Source organism: Puma concolor, chromosome A1 (assembly GCF_028749965.1).
Source record: "Puma concolor isolate L17-30 chromosome A1, mPumCon1.1.hap2, whole genome shotgun sequence".
Lineage (NCBI taxonomy): Eukaryota > Metazoa > Chordata > Mammalia > Carnivora > Felidae > Puma > Puma concolor.
The window spans coordinates 229,377,702-229,404,844 of NC_141667.1; the positions used below are offsets into that span (position 1 = coordinate 229,377,702).

At 36.9% G+C, this 27,143-nt stretch overlaps 1 protein-coding gene and 1 long non-coding RNA gene across 3 annotated transcripts in view; one reads left to right on the top strand and one right to left on the bottom strand.

Moving 5' to 3' along the window:
* Nucleotides 1-27,143, bottom strand: part of RFC3 (replication factor C subunit 3) — a 205,935-nt gene that overhangs the window by 109,421 nt on the left and 69,371 nt on the right. The gene's annotated exons all lie outside the window — the stretch shown is intronic.
* LOC147584828 (uncharacterized) lies at nucleotides 15,263-19,008 on the top strand. Its single transcript, XR_015255991.1, has 3 exons — nucleotides 15,263-15,480; nucleotides 16,331-16,470; nucleotides 18,278-19,008. It is a non-coding gene; the product is annotated as an uncharacterized LOC147584828 (long non-coding RNA).

The following is a 27,143-nucleotide window of genomic DNA, read 5'->3' on the forward strand; positions in this document are numbered from 1 at the left end:
TTCCCATATGCACAGGACAGGGGAGACACAAACATTTATAAGCAATTTTGGCAATAACAATAGTTATCTTGTATTGATTATCTGAGAGCACTTTGCAAGGATTCTTTCATTTAATCCTCACAGCGCACTGGGGAATGTATTATTATTATTATCCCCATTTACAGCTCGAGAAACCTAAGTAACAGCCCCAAATTACAAAGCTAGCCAGTAACCATGTACGAAATAAATGTGAGGGTTTGAATCCTAGCAGGCTGACCCAGGGCTGGCTCAGTAATAACGCTACACCAATTGCTGAGGTCTGAAACTGCTAGATTTTCTCTAATCCAAGTAGATTATTGTTAATAGAATGTATTCACACAAACTAACACACAGGCTGTCTGCAGCCTGTCTACCTGGCATTTCCTTTTTGAAGATTACTTGTCCCGAGGGGCAGAACAATGCGATGAAAAAACGAGGCTACAAGGGCGCAGGTTTAAATCCCAGCTCTGCAATTCACCTACTAGATGACCTTGGGCAAGCTTCTGGGCTTTTCTCAATCCAAGAGTCCCCAATTGTAATAAGCAACTTGGAGAGCTATGGGGAGTACTAGCAATGGCATATATTAAATGCTTTTCAGGTAATAGGCACTCTGAAAATAGAGTCAATAATTATTTTGAGCTTCTTAAGAGTCCACCTCCTTCAGATCAATCTCTGACTCCAATTCTACTATTTGCCCCAACAAGCAAAGGTTTTTCTAGCAAAATCCAAGAGGATTGTCTGTATGTTCTGAATCCTGCTAGTGGACTGGATGAAAGGGTTTCCTTTCATTTCTAAATGAGGATAGTCTTATCCAGATACCTTTACATACAGTGTTGCTAGGAAGGTTCCTAATCCCATGGGGGCTGTCATTTCATAATGAGGCAATTCTAGAGGTATGAAAAATATCAACTTATATGAAACAAAATGGTTCCAGAAGAAAATTAAATAGCGTCTGAGTTGTGACCCTTGGGTTGTGCTGGGCCTGGAGTGTGGAGATTGCAGAAAGGGCCTTATGCAGTGCACAAAGCACAACTCAAGGAGCTAAACAGAACTACTGGCAGCATTTGCTCAACTCTAAGGAAACAGGAGGGCTCTTTTGATCCTAATATATTCAAATAGATCCTGAAGAGGCCCTGGAAACAGCAGAGTGTTCTGCAATATTTAAAGGATGCTGCTGAGATTCACAGTCCTAAAATTAGACCTGCAGGCTGTTTCCTGCACTTCAGGCTAAACTTCCTTTCCATGCCTGGGATTATCTTTCTAGAAATTAAGGTTCTGATTCATTTAAACATCTACTCTGTTTACAATATTAAAAGGTCCAAACGAAGCCAGGGCTCTCCTGCTTTGCTCATAGACTTACCTAGCAGGATAACACCTGAGTTCTGTGAAATGAGGTGGCTGACAGGGAAACCACCCTGGCCTGGGATAGTGTCTTATGACTCAAGGACTGTACAAGGGAGATAGGATCCCTCATGCCTCACTACTCCGCTTGCATGGTGAGTGTCTCAAAGACAGGAGATCATGTCTAGGACATTAGCCTTCTTTTCTGAGTTTTAAAATTTCAGGACCTTGAAACTTAACAGAGTAATGTCTCAGAATCCCCTGGACTCATTTAGAAATTACATCTTTAATTTTGAAAATAATTATCAAAATAACAACTTTGACTTTTGGTGATAAATGAGGTCGGTAACCTTGGAGGTGAGGGAAGTCATATAAACCAAAAATGCATTTAGCAAATGAAATTAAAAACATTTACATAGACACACACACACATATACACGTGTGCAAATACATGTTTGCATCTATACATGCAGTTGCCCCCCCAACCCCTGCCCCATCAGTGGCCTTCATGAAACCATCATTGACACATTAGCCAAACCTCCACAGGGACTATGAGGCAATATTCCACATTATTACATGTCATGTAGTCAAAACCAGGCCAGTTGTCTATGAAGAATATTTCCCCCTCTAGGCAAAGTCTGACTTTATGTGATCCAGACCTCTTTGTGACACCCAAGAACTACTGTGGTTTGTCTAGAGTGAGGCTCACATAGACCACTACAGCAACTTAAACCTAACAAGTGAGCATTTTCCCTACAGCTTCTTAACCTGAGTAGAGCTCTATCATTTTCAGATACGGTTTTCCTCTCTCGATTTTAAAATCAATTATTGTGAATAATTTTAGCCATTGTTTTCTTTATTTCATCATGCTAAAATAGTAATGATAAAATATTTGTGAAAGTAGACCCACCCAACATTAATTGAAACTACCCTGCATGATTGAAAAATAGATTCTACGAAATTGAAAGAAAAAGAAAACAAAAGCAAAACCCTCACATGGGTGTAAGGAAGATGATGGAAGTCTATTCCAGGGAAAGCCAGCATTTTCCCTCTTCATTGCTAGCAGATGTACTGACTAGTGAATATATTTATTTTATTTTATAATAAAATACAACCTGGAAAGCATGTTTTCAGATTAAATATACATTATGGTCCCTGCCCTAAACAAGGTTAGAGTTTAATAGGAATTGTGTGTGTGTGTGTGTGTGTGTTTCAGAAATACATAATATCCAGAAAAAGGGGAACGTGTGTACTGGCATTTTAAAAACCTCTTCATTTTAGCTCTTGCATTCTCTGCTGGCAGCATCATAATTCCTGCAGTAGCAACTATGACAGCCAAACAAAGGATTAAGGCTGTTTGTGGAAAAGCAGCAGCAGTTGAATTCATAAGCAAGAGAAATTCAATATACTTGTAAATGCCTCTCACAATAGAAAACAAGGGAGATAAAACTCCGAGAAACAGAACTATTTATTTCTCTAAGATTACTTGAATTCTAAAAGTGGTAAAGCCTTTCTATTTGCTGCTTGCAAGATGCCATCTTGGATTTTGACCACATACAGAACAATTCTTTGTGGTGTTCACTTTAAATGTATCATAAAATATTATTAAAATAAGTTTAAAATAAACTTTTGAAGATGGTGAAAAAATTTCGACACTACCCTAACACAGTATTTTCATTTGTGTTTGCTCTTTCCCAGTCATTTTTATGTTTCATGCTAATTCTTCATATATAGACAGAACAGGTGAAGTCTTCAAACTATATTGTCTCAGATCTTTATTTTGTTCATATTTCTAAAGAGATTTTGCAACCATTGTGAATAGCTGCATATTATTATCTAGAATTAATATGATTGTCATCCTTAATTATTATTTAGTATTGGATGTTTATTTCCAGTTTCTTCTCATTATAGGTAATACCACAATAAATACCTTCATATAGCTTCTTCTTCTGAATTATTTTCTTCAGATAATTATTTTCTTCAGATAAATTTCCAAGGAAGTGAGGTTAACAGATCAAATGGCATAATATTTGTGTGCTCAACTTACAGAGACGTATTACTTTCTTAAAAGGTTGTTCCGGTTTACCTTGTCATCAGCCACATGTGCGTGTAAGGTGCTCATTTCTAAATTTGTTGTGTGTGAGGTGCCATTTCTAAGTTTTCCTGATATTGGAGTGTATACAGGCAATGTGGAAGAAGAAGGTACAGAGGAGGGAAGAATGGAGTACAGGAAAGAATAATAATGAGTGTTCAGGAGATGATGGTTGAATGAATGAATAGATAATTGGACTATTCAAATGCTCAACTCTTTCCTTTTAAGAAAAAGTAGCCTAGAATAAAGCATTTGTCTAGCACAGTGAGTGGTTACATTTTCTTCCAAAGGTTGGCTCAATAATAGAGCAAGTGTTGGCTTCCTATTAGCTTTAAAGTAGAAATAAGATGCTCTTTTCAATATAATTTTTATTATAATTGACCATAAACTGCCTTAATACCACTATCATAGGACAATATACTTTATCATCATTTCCAATCTTTAACTAAATCTATTTCTAAAGCAATTACCTGTCTACTATTGATTGGCCATCTGTTTCCCCAGTAATTACATGAGCATATCACTTAGCAACAGGATGTACTTTTCTTCCGTATTTCCATAGAACAACATGGTTATGGTTTTAAAGCAAGAAAATACTGAAGTCTTCTGTTATGACAAACAAATGTGCAGTCACATGCTCTCAGCATATCTGTGTGAATGGGTGTGACTGTGGGCTCCTTTTATCCCTGGTTGCTGTAGTTAACAAGGGGAAAAAGATATTTTCCTAGATATCTCGTAATTACCAACAAGGCCTCTACAGAGACTATTGGAGACTTATTATTTGTTAGACACTGTAATGTGCTAAAACTTTACGTACACTACTTCACTTAATCCTTAGAACAATCTGATAAGCTAGGTATTTTTATACCTAACCAAGTGGTTTTACCCTATTTACAGATAAAGAAATTGAGGCTTAGAGAAATTAATTTCCCTTTAAGGTCATAGGGTAAGTGACAGAACTGGAATTCTAAGCCAGAATTACCATCTCAAAAGCCCATGTTCTTAACTACTGAGTCCTTCAAGCTGATCACAAAATTAGTTCATTTACCACTTGGGCAACTTGGTGCTTTCACACCAATTGCATATAGATTAACAATGAAGGAGAGATTTAAAAGTGTCTCCGGCTCTCTCTTTAGACTCATCCAGATGTTTCTTTGTTCTTTTGCCAGTACCTGGATCACTGCTTGAGCTCAGTTTAGGGCCTGTGGACACTGCCTTGGGTACTGAGAAACCCCCAGATCCTAGCCTAGACAGCAAATGTTCTTGTCCAGGGAGTTTTATCTCCTTATCCAGAGTAAAGTAAGTATCCTTAGTAAAATAACTAGTTAAGTTTCTTACATAAACTGACAGTGTCATTGCCAGTTTCATGCTACACGGCTTCACTTGGGTGATACACAAGCATTTCAAACTCAAAATATCCCAAACTAAACTCCCCTCTTTTTCTTTCTGACCTTCTCCATACCTCAAAACTGTCCCTGGCCCAAGGTCCCCTATTCTGTGAATGGCACTACCAAAGGTGGGTTTTCTCAGTAGAGTCTGGTGAATACAATTCTATGATTCCTCGTCCTCATCCACTCAAAGTGCAATCTATTACCAAGCCAGTTTACCACCCCTGTCCTTCCACTTACTCCATCCCTAGGCTACCAATACATCTTTTTTTCTATATTATTTTATTTTACTTTTTTACAATGTTATATTAGTTTCAGGTGTAAAATATAGTGATTCAACATTTCCATATATCACCAGGTGCTTGTCACAACAAGTGCATGCCTTAATCTCCATCACCTAATTTTTTTTTTTTATTTTTTTAACGTTTATTTATTATTGAGAGACAGAGAGACACAGAGCATGAGCAGGAGAGGGGTAGAGAGAGGGGAGACACAGAATCCGAAGCAGGATCCAGGCTCTGAGCTGTCAGCACAGAGCCTGATGCGGGGCTTGAACTCACAAACTGTGAGATCATGACCTGAGCCTAAGTAGGTCGCCTAACCAACTGAGCCACCCAGGTGCTCCCCCATCACCTAATTTAACCCAGTCTCCTACCTCCCTCCTCTCTGGTAACCATCAATTTGTTCTATATAATTAACCAATATGCCTTGCTGTAGTTATTACAGAAGTCCCCAAACTGATATTCCTGTACCTACTCTTGGCCTAGACTATCTATTCAGTCACTTCACTGCAACTGGAAGACTCTTTCTAAAATGCATGTCTGGTCTTTTTACTCCCCCAATAAATAGCACATGATTCCACATTGTCTTTGAGCGAACTCTGAATTTCTCTCTTGGGTTCATATAGCCCTTCATAGCTGGTTTCTGCACCCTCTCTCCAGCCTCACCTCTGGAGATGAATGAGTCAGCCATACTGACTCGCTTCTTGGTGCTGAATATATCTTCTTTCTTCCAGGCCAGTGCACTGGCTGTTCCTCCAGCCTCCTTTGAGCAACCACCAACCCTTTCTAGCTCACTCACTCCTACCCATTTCAAAACTCAATGCTGAAATTGTTTCCTCCAGAAAGCCTTTCTTAACACTCTGGGTCAGAATAAATGTCCCTCCCAAGAGACCCCATAATGGCTTAGGCTTCCGCCATTGTTGCATCCATCACACTAGTTTGCAGTCACTCATTGACTTGCCACATTCCCACCATCACTGTAGTGAAAACAGTCTCTCTTGGTCATAACAATATCTCTAGGACCTAGGACACACAGTAGATTGAAGCTCCATTTCTTGAATCACTGACTAATAGGCTAAATAAACCCTAGTGACAAGAAATCAGGGGCTGAAAACTAGTATATCTAGTTGTAGACATTTTTTTTTCTTGGCTTCATATCATGAACTTTTTGGTTTCCTTTTTTCATCTTGACTAGATCACATAGGCAAGAATTTGCAAGTAGTTCTTTGATCTGGCAATGAGGAGAGGTGTTAATAGAAGTGTGGGTAAGGTCTAAGAAAGGAAAACATTAATGACTTCTAGTAATATACACCCAAAAATACATACTTTATCAGCCTTCAATATCCAACTAGTTAAGGAAAAGATTATTAATGATAGATAGGCAAAGCTATTAATACAAATTTATATATAGAAATTCTCCTGTGTATATTCCCGTGTATAAACCAAGAGCAGTATGTCCTCCCATGTCTGTCCTGCGTTGGTGATGGGAGGCTGCGATGTGAAAGAGCTCTCCTTCTCACCAGCTGTTTGGACTTAGGGATTCTTTCCAACCAGGCATTTAGGCCTCAGTTTCCTCATCTGTGAAATGGGTGATAGAACTGTCCTACCTCAAATTGGTCTCCATAAGGTCTGCTATTGCTGGTTTCTTTAAAACCCTTCCTCTTAAGTGCCTTGAACTCTCACAGCCTATTGTTTTCATAACTGCTATTCTTCTTTACCTGAAACACCTCTTTTTAGACTCCTTGTAAGGTAGCTCCTAGTCTGTCCAAGGACTCAACTCAAGTACCATGTCCTCCTGAAAGCCTCCTAGGATCCCTGTAGCTGGGATCAAGTGCCAGTTTCCTCAGCCCCGTTTGTCATGGAGCACTGACAATATTGTCACGCTGCTCTATATTCTTGGTTTACTCCCATGTGTCTCTGACTTGGCTGTAAGGTTAATGTCAATAATAAAAATAATGATGAGCATTCATAAGTGCTTACTATGTGCCAAATACTCTGCCAAACTCTTTCCATGTACTTTAATCATCACTATAGACCTATTAATCCCCACTTTATACACGAGCAAATTATTAATGTCAATAATAAAAATAATGATGAGCATTCATAAGTGCTTACTATGTGCCAAATACTCTGCCAAACTCTTTCCATGTACTTTAATCATCACTATAGACCTATTAATCCCCACTTTATACACGAGCAAATCGAGGTTTAAAGATGTTAACTTCTAGGAGCACCTGGGTGGCTCAGTTGGTTAAGTGTGTCTGACTCTTGACTTTGGCTCAGGTCATGATCTCATGGTTTGTGAGTTTGAGCCCCACAACAGGCTCTGCACTGACAGTGCATGGAGCTTGCTTGGGATTCTCTCTCTGTCCCTCCCCCACTTGCTGTCTATATTTCTCTCAAAATAAATAAAAATAAACTTAAAAAAAAAAGGTGAGACATTAACTTTTTTTAATTTAAATCTGAGATGTTAACTTCTAAGTAAGGGACAAAAACTGGGTTTCAAACACCATCCATCCAATTTCAGAGTCCAAATTCTTAACCATTATGCTTATTAACTTTTTTTTGAGAGAAAATTCTATCCTATTTATCTGTATATTATTTTTTTTAGAGAAAGAGAAAGAGCAACCAGGGGAGTGGTAGAGAGAGGTGGGGAGAGAGAGAATCCCAAGCAGGCTCCACAATAACAGCACAGAGCCTGACATGGGGTTCGAACAAACTCACAAACCATGAGATCATGACCTAAGCCAAAATCAAGAGTCGGATGCTTAATCGACTGAACCACTCAGGTGCCTCTATCTGTGCATTTTTAATACATGCCTAGTGCACAGTAGGAACTAAGTGAATGTTAGGGAATTGGGTAACTAGACAAATGAATAAACAAGAGAATTAATGAATATGGCAAAGAAGCAATAATAAAATAGTAAAAAGAATAACAACAATAAGTAATATAATAATATCAAACATGGAGATAACAAAACTTGAGAAATCATATATACATACATACATACATATATGTTATATATTATTATATATTATTGCCATGGTTTCTGGTCTATAATTCTTACCCACTTGCAGAAAAGGTGAAAGTTTACTACATTTTTAGAACAGAACTTCTAAGACGTCTCTCCTTCTAACTGAGCTAAAGTGTTTGACATAGTACCCAACATATAGTTTGTGCTCATCAAATGTTAATTTTAATGAGCAAATGCCTGAAAGAATCTTTCCTGTAGTATGCCAACCCTAATCAAAGGGGCACCATGTATGCATTTGCTAAGTCCTAAGGACCATTGTTATTTTGGTTACATGTCCAAGATGTTGGCTCATAAAATGATCTGTCACATAGAGATGACTAACAGTCTTTTGTCTTCAGGCTGAAAATGGACAAACTTAAGTTAAAGAAGCATGCTTTGTTTTCTATTTATTCTAATTGCTAAGTTTTTCCACACCAGGAAAAAAAAAGGAGACAGAGCAGGAAGAGGAGAAAGGGGAAGAAAAAGAGGAAGAGCAAAAGGGAGAAAGAAGTAAAGAAAGAGGAAGAGGGAAGAGCAGGAACAGGTGAAAGAGAAGGCAAGCCTCTCCCTAAATGACACCTTCCTTGACTTTAGAAGTCCTATGGATTGTGGGAGAAGCCCTAGCCTAAAAGCAGGAGGAGAGGGACCAGCTTGGTTTTTTGTTACCTCAGGGACCCCAAGAGCATTATCTTTGGGGAATTAAAACAAGAGAATTGGACTAAACATTTCTAAGATTTCTTCCAGGTCTAAAACATTAATAAGTCTACAGAAAGCCCTGTTTTCAATTATTTTAAATCATGACTGTAGAATGTATATAATAGATAATTTCAGTGTCTTTCAGGCAACATGAGAAAAGTCCATAAATAGAATCAGATTGTAATGGTTAATTTTGTTTCAACTTGAGTGGGTTATGGGATGATCAGATATTCGGTCAAACATTTTTGGGGTGTATCTGTGAGGGTATTTCTGGATGATAGTATCATTTGAATCAGTAGACTGAATAAAGCAGATTGCCCTCCTTAATGTGGTGGCCCTCACCCAATTCTCTGAAGACTTGAATAGAACAAAAGTGCTAACCTCCCCTGAGTAAGAGGGCACTCCTCCTGTCTGATGGTTGATTTGAGATGTTAGTGTTTTCCTACCTTTGGAATGAAAATAAAATGTAAGCTCTTCTTGGGTCTCAAGTATGCTGGATTTTGGACTGGAACTTAGGCTATCAGCTCTCCTGCTTCTCAGGTGTTTGGACTTGAACTGGAGCTATATCATTGGCTCTTCTGGGTCTTCAGATTACTTATTATATATCTTAGGACTTCTCAGCCTCCATAATGACATAAACCAATTCCTTATAATAAACTTCTATCTCTATGTCTGCCTCTCTCTCTCTATAGGTAGATAGATAGATAGATAGATAGATAGATAGGTAGATAGATGCATGCATATTATATATATTAGTTGTTATATATTATTTCTAACGTCTGTATTTTAGTTCAAATATAACTTTTATGAGTTTCATTTCTCTGGAGAATCCTGACTGAACACAGATCATTACAAAAGAGGAATAAGCAAGGCTTAATAATTTTCCACCTTCTCTGGAACTATTAAGACTTTCCCTGCTAATTCTGTAGAATGAACAATCTCCACAAGAACTAGGATTCAATTTATAGCAAGCTTTCTGGATCATGGAGCAACCAGTGAGCCACATCAGAAATTACAGATAACCAGAGTTCCTCTGGTACTTAAGTTAGAGTTTCCTGGAACTCCAGGGCTATTAGCCACTAAATCCTGGTCTATGGGTCCTTAACACCATGGAACACTTTCCAAAACACTGAACCTCCAATCTGCAGTGTGTCTTTCTTTTTTAATAGGCTGTTCAGCAGATACTCATCCTTCTTATAAAATAAATGCTGAACTAGTCAATTTAACTTTTTTTCTTTTCAGATAAACACAGTGCAAATCAATCTTAGTGGAAATATTTGGGGGAGTTCTTTGAGTAGTTTAATACTTGATTATTTTACCCTCTCTGACTTTCAGCGTATCCTTAGAAAGAGAATGAAATTTTATTATCTAGAATTCTTTATTCCAAACACATTAAAGGCTTTCCATTATAGGAGCTGTCAGGGAGAAAGTAACATATAACATCAGCATGCCATAAAAAAGAGAAAGAATTTTTTTTTGTGATACTCTGATTCCCAAATACTTTTCAAAGATTTGTGAAAGGCCTTGAGTGTAACATAAGATATAGCAGAAGAATTATTTCTGACTACAGGCTTTTCTTGCTTTTTAATAGGATTTAAATTGGATCACTGACCTAAAATATTCATTTTGAAAATTATTTCATAAAAAAATAAGAAGATTTAATAGTTGATGCTTTTAACTATGGTCTTTAGAGACAGCCAAGTGATATTAAAGCTTGTTCTTCATTGTCTTTTTGTTCTAAATAATCCCTATCAGGATGATTACTGCTAACATTTGAATGAACCATAGAAGCAATTAATTCTATTCATATTAGAATGAATTAAATCTATAAGAACTCTTCATTCTAAAATTTTACATGACAATTATATGATGTCTCCTTCACTAAGAAAAGTATTTTTGGCTGTGGCTTTAAGTGTAATTTTTTAAATGAGCTACATTCACAATTAACTTTTCATCTATCTTATTTGTCTTGGGGAGATTTAATTCTTGATATGTACTAACTTGGGGCAGTAAAATATGTCTCAGGATTTATCATTTCTTTAGAACAAATGGCAAATATAGCAATCTCAAGATTTCTGGTCTAGGTTTAGGGGTAATAAAGATATGAGAACTAAGAAGAAAATAGAATTTCCCCTTCTAAATAATCTTCCTTTCATGGTGCCAAACAGTCGAGGGATAGAACATATTACCCTAAGCCTTTACCTCACACATGATTAGGATGAGATTTCAATAAGTCATTACTGAGGACTTAGTGCCACACTGGTACTGTGAGTAACAGAAATAGAGATTGAGAGTGAACTAAGAAATAGATCTTTCAAAAGAGGAAAAATGTGTAATTAAAAAACAGAAGTCAACAGTGAGAAAGACTGAAGAGTTATGGCCGACTCTATAATTAGAGACTTACATTTCCATAGAAAGTAGTGATCAGCACATATAGTGAACCTGAGAAGGTTCTACGTGAACCTGAGAAGGCCACATCGGTCATATTTAGATTCTGGGTATGTCCTGTAGGTCCAGTTCCAATGTGTGTCTATTACTGGGCTTACTACTAGAAAAACCAACACTTTTAGCTTGAAGGTCAGTAACACAGAAAATGGAAATTTCCTTATGTATCAGTTTATCCAACTTTCAATCTCTTTTGATTTACTGACCATAAGCCAAATAAATAAGAATCACGTATTAGAGAATGGTTGCAATTTAGATTCATGCATAGAATTTTAAGGTCTTGTGGCAATACACAGAGTTGAGTCACAAGCCAAACCCTATATTCTGAGGATGTGATTAATGTGCCACTTATACAAACAAAATCATTAATCAAACAACAGATTAAGTACCACTATATGCACAGCTTCATATATAATAACAAAGAGAAGCCACAGTTCCTTAAGGACAGTATGAATTTGATATTAAGAACAGAAGTAATTAGTGTCATACAACCAATCATAGCAGGAGTTAAGAGAAGGGCAAGGTCACGTTGAGTTTAAGATTCCTTGTAGTCTTTTCCCATTAGCCCATAAATGTGGACTGCCTTATCAGGTCAGACATTTACAAAAGTAAGTTTTCCAATCATTATTCTGTGTGTGTGTGTGTGTGTGTGTGTAAAAGGTCAGATTTGGTGAAGAATGGTACAGGGTCATTTGAGTTGATTATTAACAGTCACTAGAAAGTCAATCAACAGTATTTAGTGTGTACTTACTTTGTGTGAGATACTGAGCTTGCTATTTTAACAGTCATCTTTATGCTCTACATTGACCATGTAGAAATCTGCTTCAGTCACGAATATCCTTAAGTTGCCATCAAACTGGAATAGAGATATTGTTAAAAACTTATGGATGACTTTTTCTTGCCATTGAGATTTTTATTTTGTACTTAATGAAAGAGGTCTTTCAGACTTGGATTTTTGTCATATGTCACTCTTATGCATACAAAAAAAAGAGAATATGAGTAAACGAAATTGGTTAGGATATTTCTAAGGTAAAAACAACTACATCACAATTGTCACTGACTTTCAGCAATTGTCAGACTATCCTGATTTCAAAGATGTTAAAATGTGAAAAGAAAAGGATAAACAACAACAAATAACATGCACCCATGTATACACTACCTTGCTTAAGCTATAGGACAATTCCCAACATCATTAAAGACCCCTATATACACTTCCCTTGTCACACTTTCCTCCTTCCCACATAAGATAACTACTACCCTGAATTTTTTATTCAGCATCCCCTTGTTTTTCTCTACAGTTTTATCTAATATATACCCAAAGCGTATATATATTGTTGAGTCATATTTTTCGACATAACTTGGCTCTGAGGAGTCCTACCAAGATCTGTTTAGGCCAGCATTGTTATCCCAGCCTATTTGACCATGGGAAATGTGTTCAACGTAGCATCTATTAATTTCTGAGGAAATACTGTTCTGAGGAATTCACCTGGGAAACATTGGCATGTCAAATGTAGAAGGAATTGCTGAGAGGAAAGGGTGGATGGGCAGATTGAGGCCAGATTGTAGAAGGGCCTAAATGGCACAGGAGGGATTTGGATTTTGTCCTGATGGTGTCAGAACCATCTGGTCTGTTTTAAAGGACATGGTATGATCTGACCTGTGCTTCAGGAGAGTTTCTCTGGAACCAGGAAGATGGATTAATGTGGAATGAGACTGGAGGTGGGAAAACTAATTAGAAGACAAATAGCAGTCGTCCAGTGAAAGGTGATTAGGGTATGAGCTAGGCCAGAGGCAGCAGTTAGAAAAGATATAAATGGGTAGAGGGGGGACAGCTGAAGTTACCAAAGTTGGTAAAGGTCAGGGGTGAGGAGATGAATGCTTAAGAGACAATTGAGAGGACTTGAGCTTAGGTGACAAAAAAAGTCACCTTAAGAAAAACAGAAAAGGAAAGTCAGGAAGAAAACCTTCTAAATTTTTTAGAAAAAAAATATTGCTTATTTTGGACATAGAATAAGATACAACCATCCAATCATTCAATAATTTTAAGTGTCAAGCATCATGGCTGACTAAGAGGTCCCTTGTTTGTACGTCCTTCAACAATAACAATTTGGTATCCACTCACAGACAAAAGTGTCTATATGGGAGCTGTGGAATCCAGCACCATATGCCAGGGCACCCAGGAAGAATCTCATCCATTCATGCATCAGATAATAGGGATATAGACTCACTCCTGGTTGTGGACATTGCAATGGCCCATGAACCAGCTCCAGCCCCTCTCGGCTACGGTCCAGAGGCCCTGGACAACACAGTTCAACAAGAGACCTTCTGTGGAAGTCTAGATTTCCAGCAGAGAAATTCCAGCACACCGCTGGATCAAAACTATAGGTGTTTGGACACGATGGAGACAGCAGTTAGTAAAGAATGAAGAAGGTGACTACTACTTAAATGTGAAGACAGCAGGGCACCTGGGCGGCTCGGTTGGTTGGGCATCCGACTTTGGCTCGGGTCATGATCTCACAGCTTGTGGGTTCGGGCCCCGTGTCGGGCTCTGTGTTGACAGCTGAGAGCCTGGAGCCTGCTTCGTATTCTGTGTCTCCCCCTCTCTGCCCCTTCCCCAGCTCACATACACTCTCTCTGTCAAAAATGAATAAACATTTTTTTTTTAAATGTGAAGACAGCAATGTAAGACTTCAAGGAATATGGTGGTGATGGTTACAAAACAGTATGAAAGTACTTAATACCACTGAATTGTACACTTACAAATAGTTAATATAGCAAATTTTAGATATGTTTCACCTTAATTTAAAAAATTGGAGAAAATTAAATGTATGCCTGTTTCCTTCCCACCTTATTTTCCTTTCCTCCCTCCCTCCCTTCTTTCCTTCCTTGTGGGAACCAAGCAAAAAGAAAACCAAGTCTGGGATCTTTCTAAGCACAGGACCCTATGTAATTGCACAGGTGATACAGTCATGAACCAGCCTTGCCAGAGTATCTCCTCATAAAATATTTTATTAATTAGAGGAAAGGAAAAAAGCAAATTTACTTTGGAGAAACTAGGCAGCAGACATCATCTTAACCACATAATTAAAGTTAATACCACAGGTAATATGATAAGTTGACATTGTGTGCCACCAGATAGGACATAATAAGAAGAACACAGGGCCACTTCTGTGGTATTTCAGTCAAAGATGAAAAACCTGAGTCTAATCATGAGGAAACATTGAACAAACCTAAACTGAAGGAAGCCTATAAAATGGTGTATATTTAAAAAGACAAGGCCATGACAGTGAAAGAAAATTGAAGAACTGCTCCAGTTTGAAAGAGACTCATGAGACATGACATAGGTGCAACATGTGATCCTACACTGGGCTGCCTTACCATGAAGGATGTTATTGAGATGACAGATGAAACTTGGTTGAGCTCTTGGGCAAAGAGAATATGGGAGTTATTGTGTACTATTCTTTCAGTATAACTTTTTTAGAAGTTAGAATTATTTCAAAAGAAAAAGAAAAAAATGGAAATTCACCATGACAAAATTAAGTAAATAAATAAATACTCCTTAAAAAAAAAACCTTTTATTTATTGATTTTAAAGTTTATTTAAGTAATCTCTGTACTCAGTGTGGGGCTTGAACTTATGACCCCGAGATCAAGAGTCACAAGCTCCACAGATTGAGACCCAGGCATCCCCAAAAATAAATATTCCTGTGTGAGTTTGGGTTTCCCAAAAAACAGAACCAGTGCCAGTATCCTGGGTACAGTATTTATCTGGGAGGTGATACCAGGATGGCTATTATGAAAAAGACAAAAGATAACAAGAATGGCTATTATGAAAAAGACAAAAGATAACAGAATTTTCTTCCTGGAAAGAAGGAATTCTTGTGTAGTGCAGCCACTATGGAAAACAGTATGGAGGTTCCTTAAATAATTAAAAATAGAATTAACATATTATATAGCAATCTCACTTCTGGGTACATATTCAAAGGAAATGAAACCAGCATCTTGAAATGATATCTGCATTCCCCTGTTCATTGCAGCATTATTCACAACAGCCCAGATATGGAAACTACTTCTGTGTCTATGTATGAACAGATAAAGAAAATGTGAGATATATACACAATGGAATATTATTCAGCCATGAGAAAGAAGGAAATTCTGTCATTTGCAACAACATGGATGGACCTTGAAAGCATTATGCTAAGTGTGGTAAGTCAGTCAGAGAAAGACAAATACTGTATCATATCACTTGTCTAAAAAACCCAAATGCATAGAAGCAGACTAGAATGGTGGTTACCAGGAAGTGGGGGCGGGGAAGAACAGAGAGGTGTTGGTCAAAGGATACAAACTTCTATTTATAAGATGAATAAGTTCTGGGGATGTAATATATACCATGGTGCTTACAGTTAACAGTACTATAGTATATACTTGAAAGTTACTAAGAGAACAGATCTTAAATGTTCTCAATACAAAAAAGAAGTGGTAGTTATATAGGTAATGGAAGGGCTAACTAATGCTACTGTGGTGACCATTTTGCAACATATAAGTGTTGTACAACATGTTGCACACTTTAAATTTACTCAATGTTATATACCAAGCAATGCACTACATGCTGAGTACACAATTATGAAAAAGACAAAGGTCTTGTCAAGACAAAGGTCTTGAATATGAGGTAAAATTTACCACAATGATTTTAGAATGTTCAAGTTCAAATAATATTTCATAAATAAGTATCTTTAACAAGGTGAAAATGAGACTGATATTTTAAAAAATAGTCTTGCGTGGGGCACCTGGGTGGCTCAGTCGGTTAAGCATCCGACTTCGGCTCAGGTCATGATCTTGCGGCTTGTGAGTTCAAGCCCCACGTCAGGCTCTGTGCTGACAGAAATTTATAAAAATATATTAAATTAAAAAAAAATTTAAGTAAAAAAAGTAATCTTGTATGCATACACCCCCACAAATGTGAAATCAGTGAAGAAAAAGACAGATAAGTGTAATAAACGTGGATATCCACAAGATAAAACATAAGTAAATATCTGTTTCTTTGCTTAATTGGAAGAGCGGTGCATAACTGGAAGATGAAATGAGATACTGAGTTTCTATTTTGGGGAGAAAATCAATGAGTTATCACCAAGAAATGACAGCACAGGGACCTAACAAGGAAACTTAGGACACCAAACCACTCCCCACATCACAAAGGTAATGAACCCCCGAACAGGGCCCCAGGCAAAATGGGACTACCCTCCCTGGAGGCCAAAGCTGGGAGACCAAGAACAAAATGTAAATCTTTTCTTGTGTTTGCATAAATATGCAAATCCAATCAGGAGTGTTTAAGAACTTCTAGGGTACATACTGGAGATGTCCTGGAGCCAGCATGCACCAGCTCAGGAGGGCCTATTGCTAAATTTTCAGGAATTTTGCAATCCAGTTTTTAAAAATACACATTACTAAACAATAAATTATATATACTTACAACTAAGTTTCATTTTTAAAAAAGGGCAATTAATACTTAAAATTTATTACTCACCAATTATATTATAAACTGTACTATTATCCTGTGCTCTTGAGGTTTTTTGAGGTTTTTACATCTACTCTTACCTGTATGGTAGAAATATGATGACGTATGACTGCATGTCTCTGCCCAACTCCATGCTTGGCCACATCACGTTGGTAAGTTGGAATTGGTCAAGGTAGGAGTACTTACAACATAGAAATTAGCAAATGCTACAAATCAGGCTTGGTTCCTTGTTTTGCTGGCGGTCTAGACTTCCGTAAGTAATGAAGTACCTTAGGCTGAAGAAGTCAAGCAGCTAGCCCAAAGTAACACCACTAGTAAGGGCCAAGTTTTGGTGCTGGGCATTCTGACTCCACAGTCATGGAACTTAGCCAGATTTTACCATGATAGAATCACACCGGCTTGAGATACGGTCAGCCTTATGTTTGAGCAAGCAAGGAGGCTAATTCTAATAGGACCTGAGAATCTCATCATGCTCTACAAGCCTCCAAACATTGCCCTGTGTTTCTTCAATCACATTCACCCTGTCTCCTACCTATCTGTTCACCATTCTTTACCTGGCCTGACACTCCCTCCATCAGTGTTACTCTGTGTAACTACTGTTGTCTTACATTTGAAAAGTATGACATTTTATAAATGTACTCATGGCAAGGTAGGGGTCAGGGTCTGGGGTGTGGGTGGACATTTCTCTGCTAGGGAAGAAGTCTCCTCAGTGCTCTTCTCACTAAGCAGCTTCAAATAATCCATGAATTATTTGCTTTTTTAAAAGTCGCAAAGACTGACTCTAAAGTTTTAAACTGTAAGGAAATACATTCATGAAAGTAGAGGTTGCTGGGGGTGGAAGAGGGGCACAAAGGCACTAACTCAGGGCCATAGGTCTAAGGTGGTTGCCTGAAGTGAGGCAGGCCCCTTTGAAGGAGTCACTGATGGAACTACTGAAGAAAAATGGACAGGAAAGGAAATAGGGAAATAGGAATAATGTGGGCCAACATTCAATTTTGCAAACCTTATAGTTTTAATTGGGGTAGAAAGATTATAAGATGCCTCTAGGTTGAGACAGCCTTTCTTTAACTCTTAAGGCCCTATGGTTTCAGATGGGTAGAACCTTCATGCTAGCATGAGGAGGGTCCATATTCCTTAATTCTGACTTCTAGAGTCCTGGTTTTTATATTCTCTTTGACCATTTTTTTTTAACTTTCCCTAATTTTTGTCTTAGATCTAATTAACCTACCTATTTCTCTGCCAACAAGGCAATCTTCTCCAAGGGCCAGCAAATTGCTATATTTAAGATGCCTCAACTATTTGTAAATGTTCAGTCAATACTATTTTGTCAATTACTATCTTGATGGCATCATCAGATTTTTTTTAAATTCATTTGAATTGCTTGCATAATCATTTGACCAAAATGTTTTGATTGTTTTATACCAGGTAGGCATATTCAAATAATGTTATTGAATTATCTCTTATTTGTTTTTTCCTTTTTTTTTCCAGATTGAATTGTCCTGATATCTTTAACTTCTATGCCAAGAAAGTATTTTCTGGTGTCTTTTGTTCTTTGCATTCTTGTGAACCTTCTCACAATATTCATATCCTTCATGGTTGGGATATAGAACTTTAGCCAAGTCTATACGATGCAAAAATTCCAACATAATACAAAGGCCAAAAAATTCATATATTTCCAAATACATGTACTCTGGGTATGTGTGTATGCACATGTGTATATATAAGTGTTTATATGAATATATTTGACATTGCAGAAAAAGAGCATCTGGCATTTTCATCCAGATGTTTGACATTATGTAGTTACTATAATCCAGCCAGCTGTATGCTTCAGGTCACTTTTTTTTTTTCTTTTTTGTTCATTGATGGGTGTAACATGCAGATAATCAAAAGATTTGTTGCAATCACAACAGAGAAAATCTATCATTCCTCCTTGATCTACCATATTAGATTAGCTTAAAAGGATTTGGTTTTAAGTAGAACACATTAGTCATTATCCACTAAGTACCTTCTTGTCTTCAAGTTATTTGCAAATTGATTATATCAGGGTTTCTGCCAGTATTTTCTTAAGTATCTAAGTGAAGGTTACTTGTCTGTTCTGCTTGTTATATGACTCATGACTTCATTTAGTCCTCTACTGGTGACAAATTTCCCTGTTAACACTTCAAGATAAAACCTTTAGGGAACCTGACATATGAATAAAAAGAATGCATTAAAACCAAGGTTGGTGGAGTTGTTTCTATTATTAGAGTTCCTACATATGAAATTCTGCCAGTATTTCAAATGCATACTGAATGCTGAAAATTACCATTGCCATTCTTGGTCGTGTATTTAATATCAGACTTAGCAAGTAAGATTGTGAAAGATTCTTACTTTACAACTTTTTATAACCATGAAACATAGTGGACTCTTCAGTTTTTTTAAATGACCATGACCTAGAAGGACCAAAAAGTGGAAAATTATAATTTCTAGGGTTTTTTACTTTATGTATGAATTAAATTTACATATAACAGAGCCAATGTTATTTCATGAATTTTGTGATTGATATACAATAATATGCCATCCCCTAAGATATGTGTCTGCACTTAAAAATTAAGTTAACTTTACATATTGATATATCTAGAAGAAAGCATGATATAAAAAGAACAGGAATGAACTTAGGAGTCCCACAGACCTGGTTTGAATCTCAGCTGGCCCACCTACAAGCCGTGTGACCTTGAACAAATAGCCTAGGTTCTTGAAATCTCAGTTTCATCAAGTCAGAGTGGTATTACCTATCTCATCAATTTGTAATGAGTTTAAAGGATATAACATATTTTATTTATAACATATGACACATAGTAACTGATAAATAAATATTAGAGTTCCAAAGATTCATAGGTTTTCTGAAAAGAGATGGGAACTATGATAGGAAAATCCGCTAAACCATTTTGAACAATTTCCTGCTCATTTCATTAGCACAGGGGCAATGCAATGGCATCTGAATCACCATTATGTGGTTTCTGGGACATAGTCATGTCCAGTCTGATGAAGTCAGATTAACATTATATTATTGGTATTATCAGATTGGGCAGGACTACCCATATAGGATAGCTATACTACATACATGAGCTCCTAGATTATTTTAGACATGGATCGAACAGTATTCAGATCATGGGCACAAACAGAAAATTGGTATAGGCTCTAACCAGAAGACTGAACTCATAAATTAACATCATTCACTACATGCCAGTTCCATTTAGAGTAACACATTGCTAAGAATTACACTAGCAATCCCTCAAATGAAAACTAGGACTCTATCTACTTTGCCCAGCTTAAAAAGTGAGCCTCAACACTCTCCGGGACTTTTGTCAGGAAATTGTAGGGTTATTCCTGACCCTAAAACTGGCCATTATCACCATTATCATCTACATGTGAATAAATATATTAAGGCCCAGGAAGGCAAGGACCTTGAATATACTGATTACCAATATACCTCTAGCACTCAGAAAAAAAAAAAAAAAGTAATACATACTAGTCTATCTAAAGGTATTTGTTGAATGAATAAATGGATTAATTTTAAATTAGGCAAATTCTTGAACAATCACCCAGCCTGTCACGTGATTGAGCTGTAAAGTTTTGCCACCTGAGGGTTAAAGAGTAGCCCAGCTTCCTGTTGGTTCAGTTCTTATGGCTTCTAAATGTTTCTCCCAATGTCTGTATGCAATCTCTTGCCTTATCAAGCAGTATAGTGAACACGACTGCATCTTTCAAAGATGTCATAGATCATTGCAGCCTCAGGATTATCATATGCTAAATCCATTTTCATCTTTCAGCTGCAAGTAAACAGGTAGGAAGGGTAAGAGTTGGGAGGAAGAAAGTATGGTCCCGAAATATAAATTTTAAATTTTCACTAAAATAAATATCTACTATCAATAAATTTTTCATCGCCTATATCTCTTTTCTAAACCCCATATGGAGAAAAAATAACAATTATTTCTAGATTTCTGTTATATGAGATCTGAATAAGTTTTACTATAATGAAAATTCTATTATCACTGAACAGGTGAGTAAAGTTTCTTTTGTTCCAGAAACCATTTGTGAGCACCTACTGTATATGCTGTATACGTGTGCTTGAGACACACTCATTGACATTTAACCTCAAATCAATGTATTATAAAAATAACTATCTCTATAACAAAATATAATTACAAGATGCTGTGTTAAACTATAAGTTATTACTTTGTATACAAGGAATTCTCAGAAAAGGCACTCTGTAAGATAAACTTGGAAGAATGAGTAAGAGTTCACCAAGACCAAGGTCACCAAGTTGTACGACTCCATGGAGCATCACCATCACTATATATAAATGGTGACCTCTGCATTTGTGTTCCTGGGAAACTCTTTTGTATGTCAGTCAGGATGCCTTCAGATGCAAGTATACAGAATATTACAGGAAGTGGCTTAATTAATAGAAGATTTTATTTTCTCAAAATATAAAAGAAGTGGTCCTAACACCTTAGGTGCATGGTTATGTCAGTCAAGATCTTCCATGATTCTATTCTGTTGTGGTCAGCATGTTGGCTTCTGTCCTTGGGTTTATCATCACACGGTCACAAGATGGTTTCTAAAGTCGCAGAAAACTATCCGAATACAGGAAGAAAATGCAGCAGCTGAGAACACTCTCTTTGATTGTATCTTTTTTATTTTATTTTCTAAAGGGAAGAAACTAGTTCACAGATGTCACCCAGATGTTACCCTTATACCTCAAAGGCCAGAACTTACATATAACCAGTACTACCTACAAGAGAGATTGGGGAAGCAAGTAAATTTCTTTTTAACCACTATTGTGCAAACACTCTATACTAGGGGGAAAAAATAAAGAAAAGGAAAGCTCTTGCATAGGCAACCCACAGTATCTCCAGGCAATTCTAAGGTGAAAAGAGATTAGGCTTTTGGTCTCCAGAACTAGACATTTTGACAAATATTAAAGATTTCTTGTCAGTGTCTATTAAAACTATACTTAGGTTTTCATAACTTCCGGTATTATTTTTTTCCTTTCTCAAGAGTAGTATGCTTCAGCTCAACATTCTCTGTTTATTCTACCAAAATTACAGTTAATTTCCATCTGCAGAGGAGAAAATTGGGGCAAAGAAGGGTTAAGCAACACAGTCAGCAAGTAATTAAATAATAAAGCCCAGAATTGGTCCCAGGTCTCCTGACTCTGAGACCAGCTTTCTTTTTTTTCTGTGATGTCTCAAATGTTTATATTTTCATATGTTATTTTCATATATTTTATGTTTATATTTTCAAGTATGATATTATAGTATGATAGTATTTAATTATATACAGTATGGTAAAGGTTCCTACTCTAACATAGGGTAATAGCTAATCACTGCCATACTTCAAACTGACTGCTGCAGCCCAAGACAGACTAATCAGCTTCATAGGAATTATTCACTATAGGCTTAAAGGTAGCTCTATTCAACAAGGCACTCTCTGTTCCAGGAGCCCACCATCTTCCCAATACAACCTGAGAGAAATTAAAGAGTGGGCTCTCACTGTAAGAGTAGAAGAATTCAGGAAATGTCCTGGGTATAAGGGCAACCAAGCATAAGAAATGTGATTTGAAAAGCAAGAAGTCTACATTCCTTGGACTTCTTTCCCTCCTTTTGTCCTCTAGTTTATATCTGTCCATGGGAAGTAACAAAATTACCAGCAAATCAAAAGAACACATTGTACCGAGAAACAAGATGAACCTTGAGAAGCCCACAAGAAGCTAAGATGTGCTTCCCCCCAGGGGAAGAGACTGCATGGGCCATTTGAAAACTCGAGATGGACTGTACACTCAAGATCAATAGATTTAATATCTGATTGCACCAGCCATGGTCACCATGGTGAGCAAGGCTCCAGCTATAATAATAAGGTTCAGCTGAATGAATTGCAGGAAGAAATTCTTTATGAACAAAACAGGCTTGGCACCCTTATAAAGCTTGTATCCAGCATAGTTCTCAGTCAGGGACAATTCAGAAAATGGTGACTTTGAAGATAAAGCAGAAACCAGTATAACTGGGTCATTTCATTCTAGGGTTTTCAAAAGGTGTTCTAAATAAGTCTAGGTTCTAAACAGTTCCCCGTATCTGTAGTTATAATTCTGGACTGTGGCTGAGTGTTTACTTGACCTCATTTTCCAACATAAAGAATTATCTATTAGACAAGTAAAAATAGAATTTCTCCAAAGCAAGCACACTTTGGTCAGGGCAGAACCCATTCAAGTGGAACCCTGTAGCACAGCATCTAAAGAACGGGAGAGGTCAATGACAGACTTTCCCTAAGATGTTATCCTGTATTTTTAAAAAGAGTGAGCCAAAAGAAGTAAAAGAATGTCATGTTTCTGAGTCATAGGTTTTTCAGTGTACTTTGATCATGCAGATTATTGTGTAGTTGCTCAAAAAAACAGTTTCAGGATAGGCAGTTGAGCTTTTTGACTGAGACATATACACTCTGGAAATTCAAAGATTATACAAAGCCTACAGAATTGGTGGCAAGCCCCAGAAATAGAGCAAATGGTTGATGTGGTTTTTTTTTAAATAAACTTTCTATTTTTGAAGTAACTGTAGCTTCTTCTGCAATTGTAAGAAATAAGACCTAGCGTACTCTTGTTCCAGTTTCCTCCAATGGTAATATCTTGCATACCTACAGTACAATATCAAAACCAACATATTGACAGTGACATGATCCTTCAACCTGCTCATATTTTTCTAGTTTTATATGCACTTATGTCTGTGTGTGTGTAGTTCCACAGAATTTTACATGTGTTGAGGTTCATATATCCACCCCCATAGTCAAGACACAAAAGAATTCCGTCACCACAAGTGTCCATCATGTTGCCCTTGATGTGATGTTTTAATGAACTGTGAAGGAGAGGTGAGAACTATATCATTGTTTAAAGTGGGAGAAATAAACTAACAGAAACTATGCATTTTAACATGCACGTTTGTAAGTTCCTTTCAATTTCTATTCATGTTCATCATATTTCCCTCTAGATTATTTAAAACTATTAATCTGACCTTGTATAGTTTTGATATTTTTATATGGTCATTTTAAGATATATGTTTAGTTGTTAATCAGTTAATCCCACTATAAAACATCACCTATTGAGTGATAATAGGATTTTCATTATAGTAAAAATTATTTAGATCTAATACAGCAGAAACCTAGAAATATTGTTACTTTTTCTCCATCAATTACATGCCTGGGTATTCATCATAGAGAAATGAAAATTTATGTTCTCCCAAAAACCTCTACATGAACATTCATAGCAGTTTCATTTTTAAGAGTCAAAAGCTACAAATAACCCAAATGTCCTTCAGTGGGTGTATGGATAAACAAACTTGGTACATCCATAAAATATAATACTATCCAGCAACAAACAGAAATAAACACAGATACACACAACTTGGATGGATCTCAAAGGGCAGTATGCTGAGTAAAAAAAGCCATCTTGTATTATCCCATTCATAAAACAGTCTCAAAATAACAAATGTGATGGAAAATAGACCAGTATTGCTAGAAGTTAGGATTGGAAAGTAGGTATAACTATAAAGGAAAGCACAACAGAGTTTCTTTATGGTGATGGTATATATCCTGATTGTGGTGATTACACACATCTCCACATGTAATAAAATTTCACACAACTGTATATCCTCCCCCAAACATTTACATGTATAAAATGGGTAAAATCTGAATTAGGTGTGCAGTTTAGTTAATGGTATTCTACCCACGTGAATTACGTGATTTTAATAATGTCTTATGGTTTTCTAAGATCTTATCATTAGAGGAAGCCAGCAAGGAGGATGCACAGGAACTCTCTGTGCTAATTTTGCAACTTTGTGTGAGTCTAAAATTATTTCAAAATAAAAAATGAAAACAAAACATTAGCTTCCCAGATGTACACAGAAGTAAACTAAGATTCAAACAGGCTAAGTAACCTGCCCTTAGAAAGAAGCCCTCAAGCTAATAAAAGGCCAAACTGGGATTTAAACAGCAGGATCTGACTTATGTGACTAATGAAATTTAAATGGATTTTATTTTTTTTAAGATTTTACTTTTAGGGGCGCCTGGGTGGCGCAGTCGGTTAAGCGTCCGACTTCAGCCAGGTCACGATCTCGCGGTCCGTGAGTTCGAGCCCCGCGTCAGGCTCTGGGCTGATGGCTCAGAGCCTGGAGCCTGTTTCCGATTCTGTGTCTTCCTCTCTCTCTGCCCCTCCCCCGTTCATGCTCTGTCTCTCTCTGTCCCAAAAATAAATAAATGTTGAAAAAAAAAAAAAATTTAAGATTTTACTTTTAAGTAATCTCTACACCCCATAATAGGGTCCGAACTCAGGATCCTGAGACAAGCGTCACATTGTGATGAAGAATCACATGCTCCCCGAGTTGAGCCAGTCATGCACCCCTAAACTGATTTAAGTAAAGTTAAAAATTCAGTTTCCCAGATGCTCTAACCATCTTTCAGGGGCTCAATATCCACATGTAGCTAATGGCTACAATATTAGTTCAGATAGAGAACATTTCTGTCATCTCAGAAAGTTCTAATGCACAGTGTTGCCTAAAGTAATACACAATGACTCACTAATTTGTCTTCCCTGAATATTTCCTACCTCCCTCACACAGTCATGTTATATTAAGAGGTTCAGCACTCCATGTCTCAGATGGTCCCCTGACATCTGAAATAACTCAGCATCGAGTTACTTTCAGCACAATTACGGAGAATCCAACTATATTAGAACCTTGATGTCTTTTATACAAACGTACCAGATTTTACGATTATGCCACTAACATACCATGTTATGTTTAACATGGTTAAGCAGTGCAGTAGGCAGAATAATAGCACCCCCTAAAATGTCTACATCCTAATCCCCAAAACCTGTGAATATTATGTTCCATGGAAAAGGGGAGTGAAAGTAGCAGATAGAATTAAAGTTTGCTGATCAGCTGACCTTGGATTAGTAAATTATTCTGGATTTTCCAGGTGGGCCCAATGGAATCACAAGGTCCTTAAAAATGGAAGAAGGAGGGAAAAGAAGAGTCATTGTCAAAGTGATGCAGAAGGAGAAAGACTTGACATGATAATGGTGGCTCTGAAGATGGGAGAGAACCATACACCAAGGAATGCAGGCAGCCTCTAAAGGCTAGAAAAAGCAAGAAAACAAATTCTTCTAGAGTCTCCAAAAAGGAAGGCAGTCCCGCCAACACCTAAATTTTAACCTGTTCATACTAGTTTTGGACTGATAAATTCTAGAACTATAAGATGATACATTTGTGTTGTTTTTTAAGCCATTAAGTTTGTCATAATTTGGTGCAACAGCAACAGGAAACTAAGTAAATAGAAGTTCCTAAAATTCAATATAATGGATGTAACTCTTGCCTATTTAATTCTATTTAATTTTCTTCCTTTCATTCTTTCTTTCTTTCTTTCTTTGCTTCCTTTCCCTCTTTCTTTCTTTGCTTCCTTTTCTTTCTTTCTTTTTCTCTCTCTTTCCTTCCTTCCTTCTTTCTTTCTTTTTCTTTCTTTCTCTTTCTCTCTCTCTTTCTTTCTTTTTTTCTTTCTTTCTTTCCTTCTTGTTGTGGGGAAGCAGATTTTAAAGAATTAGTGGTACTTTGGCTGTCAGGTGTTCTTTAACAAAGACACTGAGGCTTCAAGTTGGCCACCTGGCCTAGAACTTGACCTAGAATGGTGGGTCTTGTGGAGGAGGAGAGCAGACCTGGAGCTAAATCTTCAAGCACAGAGTTGTAATACAGCGTGGTTGTTTGCCTGAAAATGACACTGAAATGAAGTTCTCAGCACTGAGGATAAAATTAGATAATCTATTAGCTTCATGAAAAGGACAAGGAAATGATATAATCTTTAAGAACAGTAGAAGAGTATGCACAATTCTATTTACATATGGAAACAAGACAATTGTTCTATTGTGTCAATTACTGAGATTATATACTATCAGATGAGATTTTATTTTCCACTTTGTCATTTTTAAAAAATTTAACATGCTTCTAAAGCCAAAAACGCCAATAAAATATTGACTGTTAGCTTCAAAATAGAAAAGTGGGTCTAATACATTTGAGATGGGAGGAAATTCTGTGCTAAAATACATCTTAGAGTTTTCATATGACATACCAAAACATTATGATTTAACTAGGGTTAATAAACTACCCCAAAACTTGCGAAAAACCCACATTTGTTTCCCTACCTGAAATTTCTACATTATTTGCTCTTTTTGTTTGAGGCTTTAATGGCCAATGTTAAAATGAAAAAATATAAATAGAGACAAAGAGACAGTTTCTTAGTGTTTTCAGCAAATCTGTTCTTAATGTACTTTTCA